The sequence below is a fragment of the Macrobrachium nipponense genome, chromosome 44 (genome assembly GCF_015104395.2).
Source record: "Macrobrachium nipponense isolate FS-2020 chromosome 44, ASM1510439v2, whole genome shotgun sequence".
NCBI lineage: Eukaryota > Metazoa > Arthropoda > Malacostraca > Decapoda > Palaemonidae > Macrobrachium > Macrobrachium nipponense.
In genome coordinates this window covers 17893078-17916566 of record NC_087221.1, presented here as the reverse complement: position 1 = coordinate 17916566, position 23489 = coordinate 17893078, and the positions used below count along the sequence as shown (strand labels likewise).

At 40.2% G+C, this 23489-nt stretch overlaps 2 pseudogenes; one reads left to right on the top strand and one right to left on the bottom strand.

The window, feature by feature from the left end:
- LOC135203812 (mucin-2-like) overlaps positions 1-14475 on the top strand; it is a 46797-nt pseudogene extending 32322 nt beyond the window's left edge.
- LOC135204059 (mucin-2-like) overlaps positions 1-23489 on the bottom strand; it is a 203661-nt pseudogene that overhangs the window by 56671 nt on the left and 123501 nt on the right.

The following is a 23489-nucleotide window of genomic DNA, read 5'->3' as shown; positions in this document are numbered from 1 at the left end:
CACCTCAGGCCGGGGGGTGGTGCCAGAGGTTGTTCGTAAGTACAGGACGGCGCGGAAAAGGAAGGAAGTGTCCAAGAATACAATATCATTTTGGCTAAGGGAGACAATCAGAAATGCTTATACTGCAGAAGACAGAGGGTCAGATAGCCAGGTGGGAGCTAGAGCTCATGACATCAGGGTGTGAGTGCTTCCCTAGCATTTAAGAAGAACACATGTCTGTGGATAAAATTCTGAAAGCTGGCGTGTGGAAGCGCCAAACAACTTTCACATCATTTTATTTGAAAGATGTTGCCCATAGATCCTTGGACACCTTTTCCTTGGGTCCAGTGGTGGCGGCCCAACAAGTGATATAGTTCATCCAGTGCCCCTGGCGGGTCAGTTTGCGTCTAGTCTAAGATGAAGGTATGAAAAGTAGAATGAATGGGATGACTGGTCTTTTTTCTTTACTACTTTCTTCCTACTCCTTTAACTACGGGCAATATGAAGGAGAGTACCGTCATGTGCTGGAACGGACTAGATGCAGGTGAGATGGTCAGCCATACTGTGAAGCTATCTTACTGATGATATACTTTTCAGTAGCAACACACCCCCTCTGGATAATAAGGAAAGAGGGGTGAAGGTCGATCCAGTCGCAAGGGACAAGAGTAAACAGTAGAATGGTATCTACACCCAGTGGGAGGAAACCAATAGATCCGCTTATATCTTTGGTCCTAGGTTCATTGTCCATTCTCTAGAATTTCCCTATATATTCGGAAATGGATAAGGTGGCAAACTTCCAGTCAGTTGTAGAGACTTACCTCCCTCCAATAGTAAGTCTATCCTAATGTTAAGACCGAAGGTTTGTTTCGTGTATGAACAAATACCAAATTTGTAACTAATTTGTATTTTTCATAACTAACAAACCTGAGGTCTTAACAGTTAAAGGCCCACCTCGAACCACCCCTCTAGCAGTCTAAACTGGGTTAGAAATATAACTGATGGGTCACAGGTAGCCGTGGGCATTCTGGGTATACATGCCCCGTGACCTGGTATAGATGCCATTAGTCCCTGGATCTCACAAGTGTAATTTTAATTCTACCGGTTTCCAGCTTGGCGCTAGTAAATCCTAATGTTAAGACCTCAGGTTTGTTAGTTATGAAAAAATACAAATTAGTTACAAATTTGGTATTTTAATGAGAGTAAACAGTAACATTCTCTCTCTCTCTCTCTCTCTCTCTCTTCTCTCTCTCTCTCTCTCTCTCTCTCTCTCTCTCTCTCTCTCTCTCTCTCTCTCTCATATGTTTATTTGTTTTGTAACATATATAAATGATTTACCTTATGACTAATTTTCAAAGATAATTGACTAAGATTAAAAAAAATTGGTGATTCCCAGTCTTTTTATCCACTTGGAGGAAGGAGGGCAGGGGAGTAAATGACAGTTTGATATACATATTGACAGAGGGGAAGGAGTCGGAGTCTATGAGTTATTTTCTCTCTCTCTCTCTCTCTCTCTCTCTCTCTCTCTCTCTCTCTCTCTCTTCTCTCTCATCTCTCTCTCTCTCTGTGCTATTAGCTGTAGGTATATATTTTTAATGGTAAAATGTTTAAGATGACTTTGAAATTATATTGATAATATAACCTTAAAGATTAATACAGTATAATGGTTAGTAATTTTAGGTATATTTGAAGTAGGATGTTATTTAAGGTATACATTTGGTATCTGAACTTTCAAGATAGGCAGTTATAAGTATTTTTAGTGGCGGTTCTAACTATTCTCGGGTTTTAACTATTCACAGGGGTGTCTTGTACACATCCCCCGTGAATACGGGAAGAACATTGTACTACTATGCTGAGTAATTCAAATAGATTTTTAGTGCTGCTTTTGGTTAATTAAATCACAAAGCACTTATGTATAAACTTTCTTGGAGTGGCTGGATATTTTTTAGGATTACTTCAAGATTTCCTTACAGGTAAGCAGCATTGAGTTGCTGTTGATGGAATCTTTTTTGGTTCAAGATGTATTGTACTTGAGCTCCACAGGGTAGTGTTCTTTGGCCACTTATTTTTAGTGTAAACAAGTGATATGGTGGTTGGCCTGGAGAACAAGATTGTTCAGTATGCCAATGATGCAACACTTGTGAGTGAAGTAAAGCCTCCTTTTATGAGAAATGAAGCTGCTCTTTGCCTCAATGATGACATGGACTTGATCAGTGAATGATGTAGTCGGTGGGGTATGAGGCTGAACTCCAGTAAATAAAAATAATATTGATTAGCAGAGCTTGCACAGATTTTCCACCCCATCCTCCCATTCCTGGGATGTGGCTTTGCTGAGTGATCCTTGAAGCTTTAACTATTCTAGGTGTAAGTTTTTGACTCGATTCTACTTTTGAGAAATATCTAATGAAAGTTTCAGCAAAAAATGCACGAAAGTTAGGTATTGTTCGTAAGGCTTCATATATTTAAACCAGTGATGAAATCAATGCATCCTGTTTTAGGTTATTTGTCCTTCCTTTACTAGATTATGGTTCTCTTTCCTGGATGTCTGCTTCTGTCAAGATATGAATTGGGCCATTGACATTTGGTGGTCTTGTTTGTAATTTTTTCATAAGTTGTAACTTAACAGATCTTTCATATTCACAATTTATCCCAGATCATCTTTATCCTGTTGAGGAGTAACCTGATTCGCTGAGCACCAATGTGAAGTAACTGTGCCTCGTGGTTGAACTTTATAGTTTTAGAGGTCCTTTATTCTGGACACCATTGGATTGTAGAATAGCCTGTCATTGTCATAGGATGTCATGCAAATAGAACTTCCTTATTTGAAGCGAAGATGCAATGTATTATTACCATAAAACAATTAAAATTTTGTATTAATATTTTGCTTACATTTTCATTTATTAATTATTGATTTGTTAATTTACAGTTTATTGGTTTTTTTCCGAATAACTGATCACCTCTTTCTGTATTGCCCATTACCATCTGTTACTTGATTCAAATAAACACTGTATTCTTTGGAAGCTTGAATTTCAAGTCAAAGGCCCTTGGGCAGTTTTTTACATGTGAATAGGGTTCATCTTCTGAATTATAATAATAATACAGGCAGTTACAACACTTCTCAATTATATTCATCAGAAATTATTTCCAGGTTATGACGCATGTTCCGGGGTTACACCGCTTATGATGCCAATCTGACGGAAGAAATATGACTCCAAAAATGGAAAATAATCAATATTTGAAGGTTTTTTTCATGAAAAATATAATAAAAATGCAGTTTACGTAGTTTTATAATACACCTACAAGCATTAAAATGTAGGGTTTTCTTAAGATTTTTTTATGATTTTCCAGCTTATGACGATTTCGGCTTACGATGTGTCTCAAGAACGGAACGCTCGTCATAAGCTGGGGGACTGCCTGTATAATAATAATAATATCATTGACGGGCCAGCTTTTATAATAGGGGTATGTGGTCTCCTGGGTCGATTTATCAGTGACTGCTTGGGGGAATTTCTTCTTAGGCGAAAAACCTTCTAGTCGTATGTGGAGGTTGCTCCTTGCTCCAAGCCATGGAAGTAGTTCTGGGATGATTCTTGTTGATTTTGTTTGCCTGCTGCTAAATTATGATTGGTCTGCACCTCCTTTATGGTGCTCGGTTTGGAGGAACGTGTCCCGTTGTTCTATACTACCTACATATTTTTTATGTGCTCTTTATACTAGTACTGTCCTAAAATGCATATTGTATAGTAAATATACTTTCAAAATTATCTAACAGCATAGTATAATATTAAAAGTTATGTACATTATGAGCAGTACAGTAGACAATGCACAAAGTACGTCAGGCAAAAGAAAATGTTCGTGTCTGAATTATAGGGGATACTTATGAGTAACACTCGTGGGCAGGCATGTAATGTTGTAGGATGACATTGAAATGCTATTGTGGTGTTCTGGGGTGATAGTCTGAGGTATGTTTTTGTTTAAGCTGTTCAGTTGGTCAATGAAAAAAATTTTAAAATAGGCAATTATAAGCATTTTAGGAGTGTATACGTATACCTAAGTAACAGTTATAGGAGGATGATTTCAGGTGTTTTGGGATGATGGGTAAGGGTGTAATTTTGTTTGAAATAAATTGTTTTAGCGTTATAATTTAAGGTATACAGTATTGTTGTTTGAACTATTCAATTAGGCAGTGAACTGTTAAAATAAGCAGTTATAAACATTTTAGTTTAAGGGGTACATGGTATTTGGCATTTGTAAGGCAGTTTTAAGCATTTTTAGAGGGGATTATTCCTGGGTTCTGGAACCTATGCCCATGTAAAAGTGGGCGAGTGCTTATATATGTACAGTATATGCTTACATGTATTTTGTCAAGGATAAATACTTGTCTAAGTGCAAGGTTATTAACATCTTTTTCTGTTTCAGAGTTGCGTCATGGTGGAGTAGTGACACCTGTTAAATCATCAGGTGGTACGCGAGCCTCTGTATCTGGCAGCAAAACTTCAAAGACTAGAAATCGAACTATCAACACAAATCCTGTTGTTAAAATAGAAGGCAGAATAGATGACAGAGAACCCATGAGAGGTAGTCGTGCATCTCACATGACCGGAGATAGCGAAACTAACAATGACACTCATGTCAACAGTAGTTGCAACAGCAGTAATGTAAGCAGTAGCAACAGTAGACTAGGAAGCTTGCCAACATCCCCAGTATGTGACCTACTGCAGTCACCTGTCAGTCTCCCACAGTTGAAAACTGAAGTGAAGGCTGAAAATGTTATTGATATGGTGCCACCACCACAGTCCTTACCCACAAGTTTACCTCCACCTGCTCCACCAGAGCCACAGCACACAATGCCTCACCCATCTCCACACACAGGTCCACCGCCAAGTGTGGGCCCTCCAAGTATTGGCCCTCCTAGTGTTGGACCTCCTAGTGTAGGCCCACCTAGCATTGGTCCCCCAAGTGTTGGACCACCAAGTGTTGGGCCTCCTAGTGTTTCTTGTCCAAGTGTAACTCACCAAGGTATGACTACAATGGCAGTGCCTTCTCCAAGTTTGGCACCTACTGCTGTTGCTGGTGTATCTATGAGCAGTCAGAGTACTACTAGTGTTGAAGAAGAGGTTAACAAGATCTCTGCGCCCCCCCCCCCCCCCCAATGCTCCAAGCAGAGGCTGAAGCTCTGGCTGCTTCTCAGAGTCATATAACAGGGTCCACAATGGAAATTGAGACGGGCCTTGTGGGGTCGCATGACATTGTTGAAGCGCAAGGACTTGCCGGTTGTGGATTAACAACGAGTGGTAGTAATCTGCAGGGGCCTGGGTTTAATAAACAAGCTCGCATCCTTTTTAGGCTCTGTGCAGTGCCAATCGGTCACATGTCCATGGCGACGTTGAACCAAATTCAGGCAGACTTATTAGCTACTGTTAGTGAGTCGGACCTGAATGCTGTTCTTAATGCCACACCTGACTCGTCGCAATTGGCACAGACAGTTCTTCCCAGTAATTCTCATCAGTGCTACTTAAACGATAATGGTAATATGACTTATATCGATCAACAAAGTGTAAATACTGAAAATTATGTTGAACCCCCACATCCTGAGTAATCAGAATGTCCTTACCACAACAGTACAATAGTGAAACCGTTACCAATGCCCGTTCTAGAGCAAATAACCAGTGAGGTTTTTCTTGGAAGCTGAAGCCACTGCTGCCGCATCTTCTGCACATAATCTTCAGGAGTATCAAATGGGGTCCAGGGGCAATATACTAACACCACTCAGTCTGATCTAATTGAAGTACCTGTAGACTCATTTAGTTTTGATGAGATTGAGAAAATTTCCTCTCATTGTGATGAACTTACAAATGCAGTCAATTCTATAACTCAGTTTGTGTCAAAGTGGGAAACACTGGATTGGAGTCTCAGTTAGCTGGTTTATTGCAGCAACCAGCCTCAACTCCAGTCGCTCCTTCACCGGGAGCTCCAGGAATGGCAGGGAATTCAGTCAGTGCTGCACCAGCAGTAGGGACAAATACAACAAGTCAAGGGATCACTGTTGTCATTGGTGCAGGAACCCAAGCTCCAGTAACTGCAGCCACCACACAACTTCACTCTCAATGCCGACATTGGCGGCCTACATTAAAGAAACCTGTGTTTCAGTAGTGGTCCCAAGTATAGTATCTCCAGGCCCAATAACTTCCAATGCTACCCCTTCCCAAACTCCAACACACACGCCTACAAATGCACCCACTACACCTACACAACACACATCCACTGGAACATCTACTGTGGTCCCAACTACACAAACACCATCACCCAAGAAGTCCAGCAAAAAGAAAAAGCCTGGAGAGAGAAAACTATTGCCACTCAAAGACCGAGAGTATGATCCTGAGGTTCACTGTGGTGTGTTAGTGCCAGAAACTGGAAAGCCATGTACTCGCTCACTAACGTGCAAGACGCATTCTCTTAGCTTACGCCGTTCCGTCGTTGGTCGCTCTAAAAAGTTTGATGAGCTCTTATTAGAGCATAGAGCAGCGAAAGAGGCACAGACGCGGGCTGCCAAACCACCAGATGCTGCTGCAAGTCTAATACAGGTTAGTTGTTTTTAAAATCCAGCTATTATCTAAGTTTTTGAGTGACCCTTTTGCCTGCCCTGTTTATCTGGTTACTTTATGATGAGTTTCCATGTTTTAACAGATCCCGTGTTATAAACAAGGGTAAGTTGTACAAAAAATTGCTAAGGCATTTAGTTTTCTGATGAATTGTCTGTGGTTTATAAAATGCTTGTGCTTAATTTCTTTAGAAGTGCATTTTTTCATCCATAACTTTTACCATTCTACATTTACGTTGAATCTATGATCTTTATAATTCATTTACTTGGTAATTTAAGGCAATATCCCTTTGTGCTTTTAATTGTCTGTAGTATAATAAAGATTCAGACTCCTTATTAGTTTACGATGAATTTTGAACTAGGTTTGTGGTTAAAAGAATTTTTTATTAAAAATTGGCTGTTGTTTGCAGTGTAGCATTCTTTGTTTACAAATTTGGGTTTGCTGGTTGAGTTAGGAATGTTTCTTTGGGGCAGTGGAAGTGTTTTGTATTTTTGTCAAGTTTTGGAACTTTCTTTAATTTTGTGTAGAACAATGCAATGTTTAATTCTTAATTGGAACTTCCTTTAATTTTGTGTAGAACAATGCAATGTTTCATTCTTAAATGTAATGATGTCAGTTTGTCATTTTTGAAGAATTATTATAGGGATCAATTGACTTCGTATAATAATTGCATTGTAAGCGGACTATGAACCTAGGAGCATCAAGAGTGATTGGCTTTCACTTTTCTTGACTGTGTAATCATGAGTCAAGGTTGTTTGTCTCTTCATTTTGTATCAAGGAGCATTTTGATTTTTTCTAGCATAATTAAAAATTTATTGCTTGTCTCTCCACCTGGTTTTGTAGTTTTTGTGAAGCTTTTCCAAAGAAACCCAATGTGGCCAGACCCCTTGTGAGATGATCGGTTTCACTTCTAATAGCTCTTTTTACCACTGCTGCTTGTTTGTTCTTGAACTTTTCAGATGTATCCAATCGACCACATTTTATTTTGATGTGACTATATTTATTCTTTGGCCAGAGAGCTGCATACTAATGTTAATAAGAAAATTTATTTCACTGTAACTAATACTGCCTCCAGACCATCATAGAATCCAACCTTGTAGGGAAGAGATCATGTAAAGAGGAAATGGAATAATCAGGCTTCATGTCTGATAGTCCCCTTTTCTCTGTAGCTGTGTGTTTTTCCTATCTTTCTTCCATGTGCCCCTATCAGTTGCTTACTGTCCTAAGAACTTTTTGGGTGATTTTATCAATTTATTAGAAGCCATTTCTATTCCAAGTAATCCTGGTACTCAACAGTTAACATTAAGGCCTCTCTGGGTTCTGTTCAGTCAGCTGCCCTTGTAACTTTTTTCTTAACGGGACTCCAGCTGGCGCTAGAGAATTTTTCCATTTTGTTAGCTGCAGGTTTGTTAATAACAAAAAAATGAGTTGATTTTAAAATCTTGACATTTGTCAAGGATTTAGATGAGCTTCAGTCCAATCTGTTGTCATCCAGAAAGCATGCTCATGCTAAGATGTACTCTAATGGTGAGTTCTCCAGCCTCCCCACCATCATTCTACTTCTCTTACTTCATTATTGAATCATCCAAAAGCACTCAGTTTTGTCTAATTGTCAGAGTGAATTTTGTATGGGGAGGCAGACCAATCATCTGTATCGTGTTTCATCTTTCGTTTAAAATTGCTTCCAGTTTTTCTTAATAACATCATATATATTCATATTTTATCATGCTATGTATATGTCATCACCTTCCTGGCTTGTGGGATACCTGTGCTGTTTAGAACATTGCAGGGGTTATATAGTATGACATGTTGCCAAGCTTTTTCTTCCAATTAGAACACATTTCCTGTAGTCTAGCAGTTACTTTCTACTACATCCATGTACGTATTGCTACTCAGATTCTTGACTGCATTTTGAAGATATTTGTCACATCTCATTTGTCTCCAAGCTTCCATAACATGGCCTTCTTTCCTTTCTTCTTCATTTGTTAGTGTTCATTTTAAATTTGCAGTCCCAGCATCTTTTTGCACAAATAGCTTTGTAGGATATTATATTGAGTTTTATTCTCATCCAAATAGCCATTTTTCTTATTGCATACTTTTTTCTCCCATTTTTCCTTTCCAGTCACCAAAACCTTTTTCATGCTTAGGATGATTTCCAGCAGCCTCATTTCCATCCAGATGCTGATCTCTGAAACATTCTACAGCACCTGCATTAGATTGCTGTTAACACTGTCATCTGCATAAAGCGGCTCCCGGAGGCCACTGTCTCCATTCAAGATTTTGTGTTTGTGTTTAGTGGCATAATGTATTAACTTTGTTTATTCGGGATGTGATGCTTTTTTCTTTTATGGTCCCATCTCATGTAGTATCAAATCAGATATTCCTATCTGCTCCTCAGTGTTTACAGGAAATGCTGATAGTTTTGGAACTCCACTTACTATAACTTCTTCAGATGTCACTTTATCTATAGGTCACTATCGTGTCAAAATCCTTCAACTCTTTTTCATATGTATATTTTCAAAATACTGCCTCCATTGTGCTGTTTCCTTCTGCATTTTTGTTTTCCTTTCTCCACTTTGTTCTATTGTATAGCTATTTGTCCCTTTTTCACATATTTATCTTTCTTCACTGACCATTATGCTCCATGAATTTTCTTCCCTTCACTGTGTTGAGATTTGGATTCCATTCCATGTAAGTCATCTTTGTTTATGCTGCCTGCTGCTTAGTCTGTGTTCTCTCATGTTTGGATATCTTGACATCATCATCCTTACTTGTCCTCTGCCAAAATTCAAATATAGCCAGTTTCCATCCTCCATTTTTTTGTCTTTTATTTTAGTCTGTTCCATCTTCCATTTTTTTTTAGTCCTGTTTTCGCCATTTTTGTTATTTTTTTTATTTTATTCATTATTTGTTGGGTATCTTTATATGCCACCACGTAGCTGGGATAAAGCAGGTTGGCTATGACCCTACACCCTATTGGCTGACTCCCATTGCCAATAAAATCCTTGTATTAATTTTTGATCTGGGTTACAGCAGGCCACTAGAGAATTTTCCCTCTAATATTGTGATGCAGGTTTGTTAGTTATAAAAATACAAATTGATCAAAAATTTTGTGATTATTAGTTATTTATTTTATAAATGTCATAGTGCAAATCTGTTACACAAGATCTGAAATCTTTCTCCTGTTTTATGCCTGATGATGGTTAAGATGTTTTCTTGGGTGCTGGTTATCCGATGATATCTTACAGTAGTGGTTTATAATTGTATGTTGTTATATCTTGTTGATTGTTGATTTATCATTAATTTTGTTGCCTTCGTTGTAGGATGGTAGATGGAGGAGTTGAATACTATACAGCAGTCCCCGGTTATCAGTGGGTGTCCCTTTCTTGGCGTGGTGCTGATAAACAAAAAACTGCCATTAACCCAAACTTGGCTATTTATGGTGCTTATGGCACTAAGTTTCGGTTACTGGCGCCGATAACTGGTTAATGGTCCACTGGTAGCTACCTCATGGCGCCATAACTCTATAATATGCACCTTATGGCACTGATAACTGAAAACTTGGCCTGTTTGACACCATAAAATCGCGCGATTTTATGGCGTTAGACAAGCCCCCAAAAAACCGGATCACCATTAACTGAGTCTGCCAATAACCCGGGGACTGCCTATATAGGTTGCCTTGAAGCTAGGTATTTCATGTGTTTCCAAGGGACCGTTTTTCCCTTAGGGTTTTCCAGAGGTTTTGTTGAATGTTATATAATCCTTCTGTGGTGTCTGATTCACTAAGAAATTTATGAGAAGGGAGTTGGGAGGGACAGGGTGCAGGAGGGGCATATTAATACAGTATACATATTTAGTTTTGAGAACAACAGAAAATACAAAATTGTAAGAATTATTGGAGATTTCTTTGATATATTAGCAAACCCATATGTAATTAAGTGCAGTAATTTTTTTTGATAATCGCTGGTCTTGTAACATTTGAAGTTTGTAGTGGTGTTCTGATACATCAACCCTAGAGTTTGCTGAGATTCAGAGCCTGTTACTCAGATATTTTCAGTAGCTTTCACTTAATCAGTTACTTTGTACGGTGATTGTTTACTGCATTTGTAATTATGGTGTCTCAATATTAATTTTAGCGATATTAATATTTATAATCTTTTAAAATTGTGTTATTCTTTGTTTACCACCTGTTCTTTAAATTCATTTAGTTATACTTACGAAAGGTAACTTAATCGTTCAAATTGCTTGGTCAAAGGAACTAATTGTCATGTGTATGCCTTTGAGGTTTAGTTCATATTCATCTCGGTGACATTGACATTTTTGCTGAACTCACCACTAACGTTCAAAATGCAGGTTACTCTGACATAAATTTTTGCAATGAAACAATTGTTGTGCCTTTTTGCATTGTGTTTGTTTGTATTTTTTTGTGTTGTTTTGGCATGTTAACTGTGTGTTTCAGGGAACCCCACCCCGTGGCTCGTCAGTGGCTGCTACTAGCTCTGGAGGGATGGTGATTGGAGGGGCAGCAGCTACCTCCCCTCTGTTGGTCAAGACTCTTGGAGGTCCTTCGACGACTGTAGTGACGCCCAGTGACCCCTCTCCTAATCCAACCCTCCACCACCACCCTATGGATCCTCCCAGTACTCCATCGCACATTCATGCTACGCCTCCCTCACCTGCATATTGGCAGCCTCCATCTAGAATTGTTCCGGCCCTTGTACCTGCAGATAATTTTTATGTTCGAGAACCACCCAAACCTCTCGCTGTAAGTATGCCGTGTCATTGATTGTCACCACTTTTGTATATGATCAAAAGTTTTATCAAAGTGTATATCAGAGAGGCCTGAGTTATGGTTGTAAAGTTGGTGGTCAAGGATACAAGGTGGGCAGTGAAAAATTTTGATTGTTGGGAAGAATTGATAAAATTTCAATTTGGATGCTGCAATAGGATGGAAAGTTAATGCGAGGCAAAAAGGGGAGCATTAATTGTCAGGATGTAGTATCTTGGGAGAATGGAATGTGTTGCATCTTTTAGTTGCAAGAGAGCAAGTGCTTCAGATGATGGTAAGTGAGCTTATTAGGCCCACCTTTTTCCTTCCAGAAAGAGTTAACAATGTTCTGTGTCTCATTTCGTGAAGCAGAAACAACTGGTAGGCTAATCTTCACCCAACCACTAATTACTATAGCATAATAGCAATGTTTCTACCAAGCCTACATTCATAATATACTCTTAATTTTAATTATTACTGATACTTCACATGAAAAAGAAATCATGGAAATTAGAAATGTCCAAAGATGAATATATAGTATTAGGAGAAAAATGCCTGCTGCCATATGATGACACAAAATCATTGCAGTTTGGCATTTAAGAAAAATAAAACGGTATTTAGAGATATGTTGTGATGATAATTTGACTGCTGTTCGGGGACATACGTACTACACAATTATAGTATATCATTGCAACTTATAGTACAGCAATTGAATAAGAAATGTTCACAAAAATCAGAATGATCTTCAGAGATGAATATACGTAGTACTGTATGTGAAGAATAGTTGCTGCGGTCGGGAAACAGATTACAGAATGTTAGTCTAACACTGCAACTTGTAAGATGATAAGATTTATTTTCTTGACTTATTCTTGTGGTCCTGACAGATAATCAGTAAATTTGTCATGCTGAATTATGTACATTTAAGTAAAGTGAACTGATTAGAATGAAATCTGTACCATTGATAACTCCACAGTTTAACCTCCACTGAAAGTAATATTAATTGGATACAGCATAAAATTGTGATAACCATGCTATATTCGATGTAGTGGTCAGTATCTTTAGACCACTTTTCAAAATGTAGCTTTTTGGCACAGTAGTCTGACTGGCCAGTCCAATGTAAGATAGATGCTCAGCAGGAAAATTACTATGTCTATTGAGTAGAAAGTATTAATTTCAGATTAAATTGTCCATCCAGAGTCATTGCAAAAAATGGTTACTGTATCTGTAGAATATGTTTTCTGCAAAACTTATAGAAGCAGGAATGCGAAGTTGAAACATATTTGGAAGTATATAGTATTTTTGTGGCATTATAAAATAGTCTGCTAAATTGGGATAATGAGGGGTTGCTGCAGACACTACAAAAAGGGTGTTCTTAGTGTTGTTGATGATTAATTATTAATTCAATACTTGGCAAATATGAGTTTTGAACCATAAAATGAAAGCCAGTAAAATGAAGCAGTGCTTGTTTTTATGTTAAAGAATAGAAGTCAATTAGGTAAGTACTTGCAATGGATAATGTCTTTCATACACAAGATATGAAAGACAAAAGAAATATGTCTATTCACACAAAAGGAAGATTGCATGGAGTTGAAAGAGAGGATGCAAAAAGAGAGATTACTTTGTAGGGAGGTCACTGCTGCTCATGAGCCTATCGTGAATATACGTTGAGCTGATACAGAAGCTTATCTGTATGGTGGATTCGTTAGGGGATGGTGCTTATTAATGAAAAGGTTATACGTATACTATACAATATATGTGAAAAGAGATAGATGTGTGAAAATTATAGTCACAGTAAGTACATACTATTTAGTAAAGGGGTAGTTAAATGAGTTTTTACTAAGGTAAACTGTAGATAACATAATTATAAAATCAGTAGTAAGAGCAAAACCTTACAAGCATCAAAACATACAAGTTACACATGCTGCAAATACACCTGGACTTTTGGATTAGCCTAATCCAAAGTTTACACAACCATCAGTAGTACAAGCACAGCATATGGTTCTATAATTTTTTTTTTTTACAGATATGTGTAAGCATTCAAACAAATGAGCATTTACAGTACCTATTTACATAGACTTAATTATTACATCTGTTAGTGTTTTGTTGTTTTTAACCAGTTTCCTGCTGACACCAGATTTATCCCAGTGTTAAGATCTCGGGTTTGTTAGATTTGAAAAATATAAATTAATTAGAAATTTTTCATTTTAAAATTAGAGAATTGCATGTATAAAATAGTTTTAATGCAAAAATTTTTAATACCATGTATACCTTTTCAGACTTGTACGTATAATTGTAGAAGACTTGGTGGATATTTGGCAACAGATCACCGTATGGATTTGTTGAGAAATGCATTTCGAAATGCATTAAAGAAGCCTCATCCTGGTTCAGTCATTAGTGACTCCAGCTTAAGCAATACATTGAATATTGGTGGTACTCAGGAGAGGTTTGTCAATGTTAAACCGTTATTAGCTAAAAAGTTACAGTTAACTGTGCCATCTGGGTCAGGAGGTAGTAAGGATGGTATCAGTGTGAGTACAGGCTACAATGGACATATTCATGTTAGCAACAGTATTGGTATTGTGAATAATGCAATTGGGGCTACATTGAAAAGATCTACACAGCCAGATCCATTGAAAAACACTGCTGCTCCCATGACTAGTGCCAAAGGTAAAAATAAGAAAATTAAAACAAGTGACGGTGCTATCAATATTGTGGGAAATGTCTTGCAACTTGATGCCAGTGGGAACAAGAACCACATTCCTGTTGTTGTCAGCTTGCAAAATGGCTTGTCCAACACACAGACACTAACTTTAAGTAATGTGGCAGCCATTGCAGGAGTGAGAAACTCTACTACTCAACCTATACGAATAAACCCTTCCACAAATACTACGTTCGTTCGTGACGCACAGGTGACAGACTCTCGTCCGGAAGTACAAGTGAAAAATACTAATATAGTCCTGGGTTCTTGGGTTACCAATGGAAGCATCGTTATAAATCAGATGCTTTGGCAAATCTTTTAAAAGTGACGGAAGTGGAAGTATCCGATTAGAACTTCATAGCAATACTTTTGGGGATGCATCCAGATTGGTCACAAATACTGCAAAAGGTAAGTAGCTGATTTATTTGTTTGCAGTGTATTTTTGTAAAGTAGTAGAAAAGCATTTTATGTAGTTTTGCAAAGGCTGTTAAGCCCAGACCTCACAGAGGCAAGGCATATGAGGCTGGGAGGTTCTATAAAAATGTGCAAAGTATTCACTGTAAAAGGGTGTATTTTCTTAAGGTTTTATGTCACGTATTCTTCAGCTACCCAAGAATGAGTTTCCATTCTTGCGCATAGAATTCCTACCTTCCTACCTGTGCCTGTCCATAACATGTTTACCTGGTGGGTTACCTCCCATAATTGGGACATACAAGAAATGCACTTGCCCCTCTGTAGAATGTCTGGTGAGTCAGCTGTCTATTCACCATTTGAACAAAGGATTGGAGTATTTTGCATGTCTTAAGCTCCATCCTCATGATCCTCATTTAGCCAATTCAGAATAAATAAGAATTTGTTAATGTATGACACTTACCTGGCAGGTTATATATATAGCTATATTCTCGTTCCACCTGGCAGAAATTTCAAAACTCGCGGGCAAACGCTAGTAACCTATTAGTAGTTCAGGCAACCACCACCCCGTTACCGTGGCGCTAGCGCTAGGAAACGTTCCCAATTGGGCCAGATTTTCTCTGCCAGCCGACCGCAACATTGTTGGTGGTTCCCTGCTAGAATTTTTCATTCTCGTTGCTGACTGATCTTGGATTTTGGTATTGTACTCGGAAACGTTAGCTTGGCATTCGCTTTGGATTGTTCTTTAAGATGTCTGACTCTGGAAGTAGTGTTAGAGTGTGTGTAAAAGAGGGGGTGTAAGGTAAGATTGCCGAAAGCTTCGGTCGACCCTCATACCGTTTGTAAGAAGTGTAGGGAGAATGTGTACTTGGGAGAATAGATGCATTGAATGTGAGAATTTATCAGAGAAGGAATGGAAGTCTTTATGAAATACGTTGAGAGGCTTGAGAAAGATCATGTAAGGAGATCTGTTTCTCGTAGTGAGAAGTCAAATTCTTCGAGTAAAAGGAGTGATTGTATTTCCTCTCCAGCTCCTTCTAATGTAGAAGTGGTAGTTCCTTCTCCCCAGGTATCTCCTGCGCCCGCTGCTGTATCGGAGGAGGCGAACGATACAAATATTGTTAAAGTTTTCGCTGCCCTTGTGTCATGGGCGACCAGATACAGCGACTTACAGATAGAGTTAGTGCTTTCGATGTCAGTGAAAGTGTAGTGGAGGGGGCGTCTGATCGTCTCTCTCGTGCTCCTAGACCTAGACCTCTGTCAAGCTCCCAGACCCAAGGGAGAAGGCATGTCGACAGTCGAAGGGAGGCGAGAGAGGTTTTGTCACGGTCAGGCGTCCCTTCGAACAGTCCTGTTGCAAGTTCCCAGGCTGTTGCAGTTCGCCGCAGAAAAAGGCGTAACTGGGAAGTGTGCGTCCTCGGAAGGTTTGACTCCGAGCGAGAATCGTCGTATGCAGTGTTGTCTCGCCCACTCAAGAGGACGTTCAGGACATCAACTGCTTTCGAGAGACAGGTGCAAGATAGTGAGGCTTGGAGTAGTCCTGAGGTGTTGTCATCCTCGGAAGACGGGGAAGCAGTACCGATCAAGAGGAAAAGGATTTTTCGTACTAGAGAGGACGCAGGACGCACTGGCGATATACGTCCGTCTCGGCATGGTATTTCCATGGGAGAATCGCCTCCATCTTCTTTTGTATCCTCCCCTCGTATTTCTCCGTCGGGTAGAGTACAAGATCGCTCTCCGTTAGGTCGCAGTCCAGCTCGTAATCCTCATCCTTCGTTGTCTACCATCAGGAGGATGGTACGAAGCATTTCTTACGGGAAATGCAGTCCAAGTTTGGCAGTGCTGTGTCTTGGGATGCTCCTGAACAAGCATCTTCGAGGCGTAAGGACGATTTCCTTCCAATTAAGTCTTCTAAAAGGGAAGACAAGGACGCGTTCGCCGAGGACGCAGGGCGCACTGGCGCTAGGAGGAAAATAGTTTCGGAAGAATCAGGACGCAAACGTCAGGACGCGGGACCAATGGTGGACGCAGGACGCAGGCGGCAGGAAGCAGGCGTGTCTACGATGGACGCAGGACGCAGGCGGCAGGAAGCAGGCGTGTCTACGGTGGACGCAGGACGCAGGCGGCAGGACAGCGAGAGGCGGCAGGACGCCGACGCCTCGGTAGCCGCAGGACGCAGGCGGCAGGACATCGAGAGGCGGCAGGACGCCGACGCCTCGGGAGCCGCAGGACGCAGGCGGCAGGACGCTATTCCTTCAACGAAGCGTCAATATGAAGAGGATTTACAAGACATTTCTTCAGCAGAAGAAGAATTGGAAGTATGAAGAAAAGAATACGGAACCTTCTTCAGATTATAAGGTTCTGACTTCACGTCTTTATGGCTGTTTTTGAGGGGGAATTTAAACCGACAGCTCCGTTATCCCCCTTATCACAGTTTTCCAAGACTCGACTCCAAAGAAGTCCTCTTTCCTTAAAATGACGACGTCGATTTCGGCGAAGAAGGCCCTTCAACGGGTGAATGACTGGATGAAGGAAAGAAAGAAGAAGCGGGATACTCTTTTGTTTTTTCCTCCAGCTAAGTTTGGCTTCTAAATCAGGAGTATGGTACGCTACTGGAGAAAGTCTGGGCCTGGGAGTACCTGCCTCCTCCCAGGGGGACTTCTCCAGTATAGTAGACAGCTCACGCAGACAGGCGTTACAGTCGCCAAGGTCTGGTGGACGTCTTCAGAATTTGACCATCTATTTAAAGGGATTTTTAGGACTTTCGAAGTCTTCAATTTCTTGGATTGGTCTTTGGGAGCTCTGGCGAACTCCCTAGAAGAAGGGGATTCGCAGGACTTAGAAACAGCTAAGAGCATTATGTCCTGCATGGATAAGGCTCTGAGAGACGGAACGAATGAACTGGCTTCGTTATTCACAGCAGGGGTACTTAAGAAGAGATCGCTGTTGTGTTCGTTCACTTCAAAAGAGTTTCTAACTCTCAGAAAATCGGAGTTACTGTTCTCTCCTCTTTCGAAAACAGCTGTTTCCTTCAGAGGTGATTAGGGATATAGCTCTCTTCCCTTTCGCAGAAAGCCACTCAAGATCTTCTTTCTTCTTCAGTTAAAAAGTTTTTACCAACCAAGTTGGTGAAGAAGACTCCAAAGGATACTAGGCCTTCGCAACAGCCCTTTCGAGGAAGAACTTTCGCTCGACCCGCCTTTAGGGGTAAGAGAGTACCTTCGAAAAGAGGAGCCAAGACCCCCTCTAAGGAATGAGAACTCAGTCCTCCAGACGACAGTGGGAGCCAGACTTCAAGGTTTTTGGGAAGTTTGGCAGAATATGAAGGCAGATCCCTGGGCTGTCAACGTAGCTCGGGAGGGTACAAGATTCCTTGAAAAGACCTCCTCTCGCAGCAATCTCCCGAGAGCCCTCGGTGACAAGTTACAACGATTTAGAGAAAGAAAGCTGCTCTGTGGGAGCAAGTAGCTTCCATGCTAGAGAAAGGATGGACCCTAGAACCTGTTCTGGATCACGAATCTCCGGGATTTACAACCGTCTGTTCCTGGTTGCAAAAGTCCTCGGGAGGTTGGAGGCAGTGCTGGACGTAGTCAACTGAATCTTTTCGTAGAAAAGACCAAGTTTCCACTATGGAGACAAAACGATATTTCAGTACTGGCAGCGGTACGTCCAGGGGGATTGGATGGCGACTCTGGGACCTTACAAGACGCATACTTCCATATTCCGATTCATCCAGGAAGCAGGAAGTATCTAAGGTTTGTGATTCAGGACAGGGTCTTTCAGTTCAAGGCCCTATGCTTCGGCCTTTGCACAGCCCCTCAAGTGTTCACGAGGATGATGTCCAATGTGGCGAGATGGTTACATTTAAAAGGGATCAGAGTGTCTTTTTATCTGGACGACTGGTTGATAAGATCCCAATCAAGAAGTCAATGTCTGGAGGACTTGAGTCAAACATTGGACTTGGCAAAAGACCTAGGTCTGATAGTGAATATGGGAAAATCTCAATTGGAGCCCCAACAAAAGATAGTTTATTTGGGATTCAGATATCGGCATGACTTTCGGGCTTTTTCCGTCCCCAGAGAGGCAAGCCCAATGCATTCGGAAGGTGCAGAACTTTCTAAAGAAAGACCGATGCTCTGCAAGAGAGTGGATGAGTCTACTGGGCACACTCTCTTCGCTAGAGAGGTTCATTTCTTTAGGAAGACTGCACATGAGACCTCTTCAGTTTTTCCTGAAGGATTCATGGCCAAGAAAATTGCAACGGATTCCTTCCAGTTTTCTAATTCCGGCCGAAGTAAAGGAGGAATTAAAGTGGTGGCTAACTCCAGGCAGGTTAGCAAGAGGGATGTCGCTTCAGCAGAAGAACCCAGACCTCGTCTTGTTTTCCGACGCGTCGGACGCGGGTTGGGGAGCGACATTAGGCCCTCAAGAGGTGTCAGGACTTTGGAGCAAGGTCGAAACAAAGTGGCACATAAACAGGAAGGAACTGATGGCAATTTTCTTGGCTTTGAAGCACTTCAGAGAGTTGATTCGGAACAAGAGACAGTGCAGGTCAACTCGGACAACACCACGGCTCTGGCATACATCCGGAAACAAGGGGGGGAACTCATTCTTTTCCCCTTTACGATCTGGCAAAAGAAATTCTGCTTTGGGCGGAAGAGGAAAAGGTCGTGATACTCACCAGGTTTATACAAGGAGAGAAGAACGTGGGTGCGGACCTGTTGAGCAGAAGAGAGCAACTTCTTTCGACGGAGTGGACGTTGCACATGGAGGTTTGCCAGAGCCTGTGGAAGTTGTGGGGCCGTCCGGTAGTGGATCTGTTTGCGACAGCCAGAACAAAAAGGTTACCAACATATTGCTCTCCGGTTCCAGACCAGGAAGCAGTGGCGGTCGATGCATTCCTGATGGATTGGTCAAACCTAGATTTGTACGCTTTCCCTCCGTTCAAGGTGCTGGGGAAAGTGATGAAGAAGTTCAGGGAGAGCAAAGGAACGAGGATGACCTTAATACCCCGTTTTGGCCGGCCAAAGTTGGTTCACAGAGGTACTGGAATGGACAGTAGATACGCCAAGGACTCTTCCTCTAAGAGTAGATTTACTCAGACAACCCCACTTCGACAGGTTTCACAAGAATACCCTCGCTCTGGGTCTGACTGCGTTCAGACTATCGAACGTCTGGTCAGAGCGAGGGGATATTCTAGAGAGGTGGCCAGTGCAGTGGCTAGAGCCAGAAGAACCTCCACAATCACAGTGTATCAGTCGAAGTGGGACAATTTCCGGAAGTGGTGTAAGAACAGGAAAGTGTCTTCATCCAGTACCTCTGTGACTCAAATCGCAGATTTCCTTCTGTACTTGAGGAAGGATTTACGCTTGTCAGTTTCGACGATCAAAGGTTATAAGAGTATGCTAACCTCAGTTTTGTTTGGGGGGGAGCCACAGGGATCTAGACATCTCGAATACTTAGACCTTAGAGATCTGATTAGGTCGTTTGGTACGAAAAGAAAACAATCAAGGAATGCATGGCCACCTGCTTGGAACCTTGGATGTGGTCTTCTTGAACGTATTTTAAACCTCTGGCAAAATTCGAGCCGTTAGAGGAAATCCTCTCTGAGAGATCTGCTAAGAAGACTATCTTTTAGTAGCATTGGCAACTGCTAAAGAGTTAGTGAGCTTCAGGCCATATCGAAGAAGGTGGGATGGAGACATGGCAATGCAGTGTGTTCATTCCAAGAAGGTTTCTTGGCCAAGAATGAGAATCCAGCTAATCCTTGGCCAAGATCCTTTGAAGTTTTGGGTCTAGCTGAATTGGTGGGTCAAGAGCAAGAAAGAGTTCTCTGCCCAGTGAGAGCGTTGCGATGTTATATAGAAAGAACAAGAGTTATCAGAGGGAAGTCTGATGCTCTGTGGTGTTCAGTTAAAGACCCCACTAGACCCATGACGAAGAACGCTCTAGCTTTCTTCAATGAGAGAGTTAATTAAAGCGGGCTCATATGTTGTGTGAAGAGCAGAGCTTTGGTATTTTGAAAGTGAAGGCTCATGAAGTCAGGGCAGTGGCGACTTCATTAGCTTTTAAAAAGAATTTAGCCCTCAAGGAAATTATTGAATCTACATATTGGAGAACTAATTCAATATTCGCGTCTCATTATCTTAGGGACGTTCAGACAACCTTTGATAATTGTCAGACGCTAGTCCATACGTGTCCCTCGGGTACAGTATTGGGCAAAGGAGTTACTACCCCATAACCTTCTTTAAGCTAGTTGATTTTATTAGGTGATGGTGTTTGTGTTTATTGGTCGTCTGAGAAAAGTGTGCGGTACTCTTCTCAGTCTTGTTAATATTATCCGGTGATGGTGTGTGTGTAGTTCAGGTAAATGATCTGTTACTAGCTTGAATGCCGTGGCATAAGAGGGCTGTAAGGTTCTGTCAACACATTGGTCACGTCCAGTTGTCAGTTCCAGTCTTAGCTTCTTCAACATACAGGACACTTCCTTGTTGAGAGCTACTAAGGTTTAAGCAGGCTTAGAGGCAGGACCTATGAAGTCAGCTACCTTAGCAGGTAAGGAACCTGGAGTTTTAATAATATTTTAATAATATTTTTATACTCTGTTGCTGTCCTTGACCCCCACCTCCAAATGTGTCAATCAGCTATATATATACCTGCCAGGTAAGTGTCATACATTAAAATGAAGTTTTTATGTTAAAACAAAGTTTAATGTATACTTACCTGGCAGGTATATATAATTTAATTCCCACCCGCCTCCCCTCAGGGGACAGGGTTCAGAGAAAATCTGGCCCAATTGGGAACGGTTCCTAGCGCTAGCGCCACGGTGGTTGCCTGAACTACTAATAGGTTACTAGCGTTTGCCGCGAGTTTTGAAAATTTCTGCCAGGTGGAACAGAGAATATAGCTATATATACCTGCCAGGTAAGTATACATTAAACTTTGTTTTAACATAAAAACTTCATTTCAGACATATGCTTTCTAGATCACTAAAATGTTACGGGCACCAGCTGGCTAATGCCATTTTTCAAGGACAGGAATTTGACATTCATACCACTTAATAAGGTAACTTGGGTCATTTCCAAACCGTATATGATTTTCGCCTCTGACCTTTGGTTTTGTAACGCCAGTTAGATTTATGCCGAAAATAACCATTTTTCAAATTTTGTCTCCTCCCTTGATACTTAGTATTAAGACCTTTGATTACTACCATATATGTATAGACCTGATGTAGACCTCCAATCAAATGAAGAGTTATTCTTTTGCTCGATATGAATTTTTTCATAATGGTAAAGATTTTTTTGCTAGATATGAATTTTTTCATAATGGTCAAGAAATAAACCCTATAAATCAGGAAAATTTTTTTTAGAAAAAAAGGAACAAAACTGGAAAGACTAAGGAAGAAGATAGAATTTAAATGTCAATAAGTATAGTTTTGAGATATGGGCGTTCAAAGTTTTTCTTTGTATTTTTACAAAGACAGTATTAATAAATCATGATTATTATGAGTTTTATACTCCCTTTTGGATATTAATAAACCAAAACTATGATATTTATCATAATTTAATTTTAAATGAAGATCCCTTTGTTCAAAGTTCGTAGCCTGGGCACTGCGTCAGCGAGACTGGTGTTCCTTCCCACACAACACTCTCTCTCCTTCACTAACTCCGCTATTATCGCCAATATTGTGATCTTCTGAACTCTTATTAGAGTCAATTTTCTTCCGTATGTTAGCGAGGGGTTTTCTTGTCTTTTCCTCTTTGGCACGATGAAAATCTTGCTGAAACAAAGAAAAACAGACGTAAAAGCAAGCGAATGTCAGATGAAACTCAAACGTACCGTCTATCCTGTTTCTGCTCACACTGGATGGTGTAAAGCTGAGTCTTCCCATCTTGTGACTCATGGAATCTCTACAGATGCCATTGGTCACAGTTTGTTTGATAATAATAATCAAAATTTATGATAACAGAAGAAATACTGCATTTTCTTGTACGGATCAATGTTTTTGGCTTATTGAGTTAGTTTACTAATTACCCTGTAACTATAAAAGTAAGAGGAATTTTTACAAAATATTTGGATGAGCATGAGCATTCTCCATTGCCATACGAAGCTCCATTAATTTTTTAATGATTTTGCGTTTTTTTGCCCTATATTGGCCGGCCGGTGGTACCTTTAAAGAAAACCAATTGAAGCTGATGCTGTTAGACAGGACTTAAATATCCAGTGTAGTGTCTTCAGTATATATCCCATGTCTTGAAAAATTCCTAACCATATTTTAATTTAATAGAGAATAAATATTGGTGATCCAAGCAGTTCCTTTAGAAAAATATTTCAAGAGAAATGCAGCCTAGTTGTTAAACAGCTGTTAAATGAGCCTTTTTATGTAATATGTTTTTATTTTTGAAGTGATCAACAAAAATTTGACTGCCTATGTAAGCAGTATAAGAATATTCTTATCCCATGTAAATCTGATGAAAATTTATATGAAAAGTTTGACCAGTGAAAAGTTTACCAATGTGACAAATTGTTTGTTAAAGCGATTTTAAAGCCTACCTACGGGCCACCGCACACCTTTTGTAGTACTAGACCAGTAACAGTTGCCTTAGACCAGCAAAGGGCGCTGCAATCCCACAATGGCGCAATAAATAAAATTATATTTATGCAGTTATAGTACTATAGAATTTACTGTACAGTATATTATGGTATTATAAATACTGTAAAGTGAAAAAACCTACCTTTAATCCTTTGGGTGTCAAGAGTATGTAAAGATATAATAAGGTTTTATACAGTGTACAGGTAGCTATAGTGTTCAAGTTAAGATAATTCGTCTTATGATAATCCGATTTTACTAGAGACCTAATTACAGTAGCCTAACTTTATCCCATCTTCTAGTTAAATAAGTTCAGAAGCAGCAAAAGAGAAAAATGAAAAGTATGGTTTTAACGTTAAACTCGTTGCATTAACGTGTACAGCCAAGAACAACCGAACAAGAAACAACTTTATTTTTCCAAGTACAACTGAATTGGATAACAAG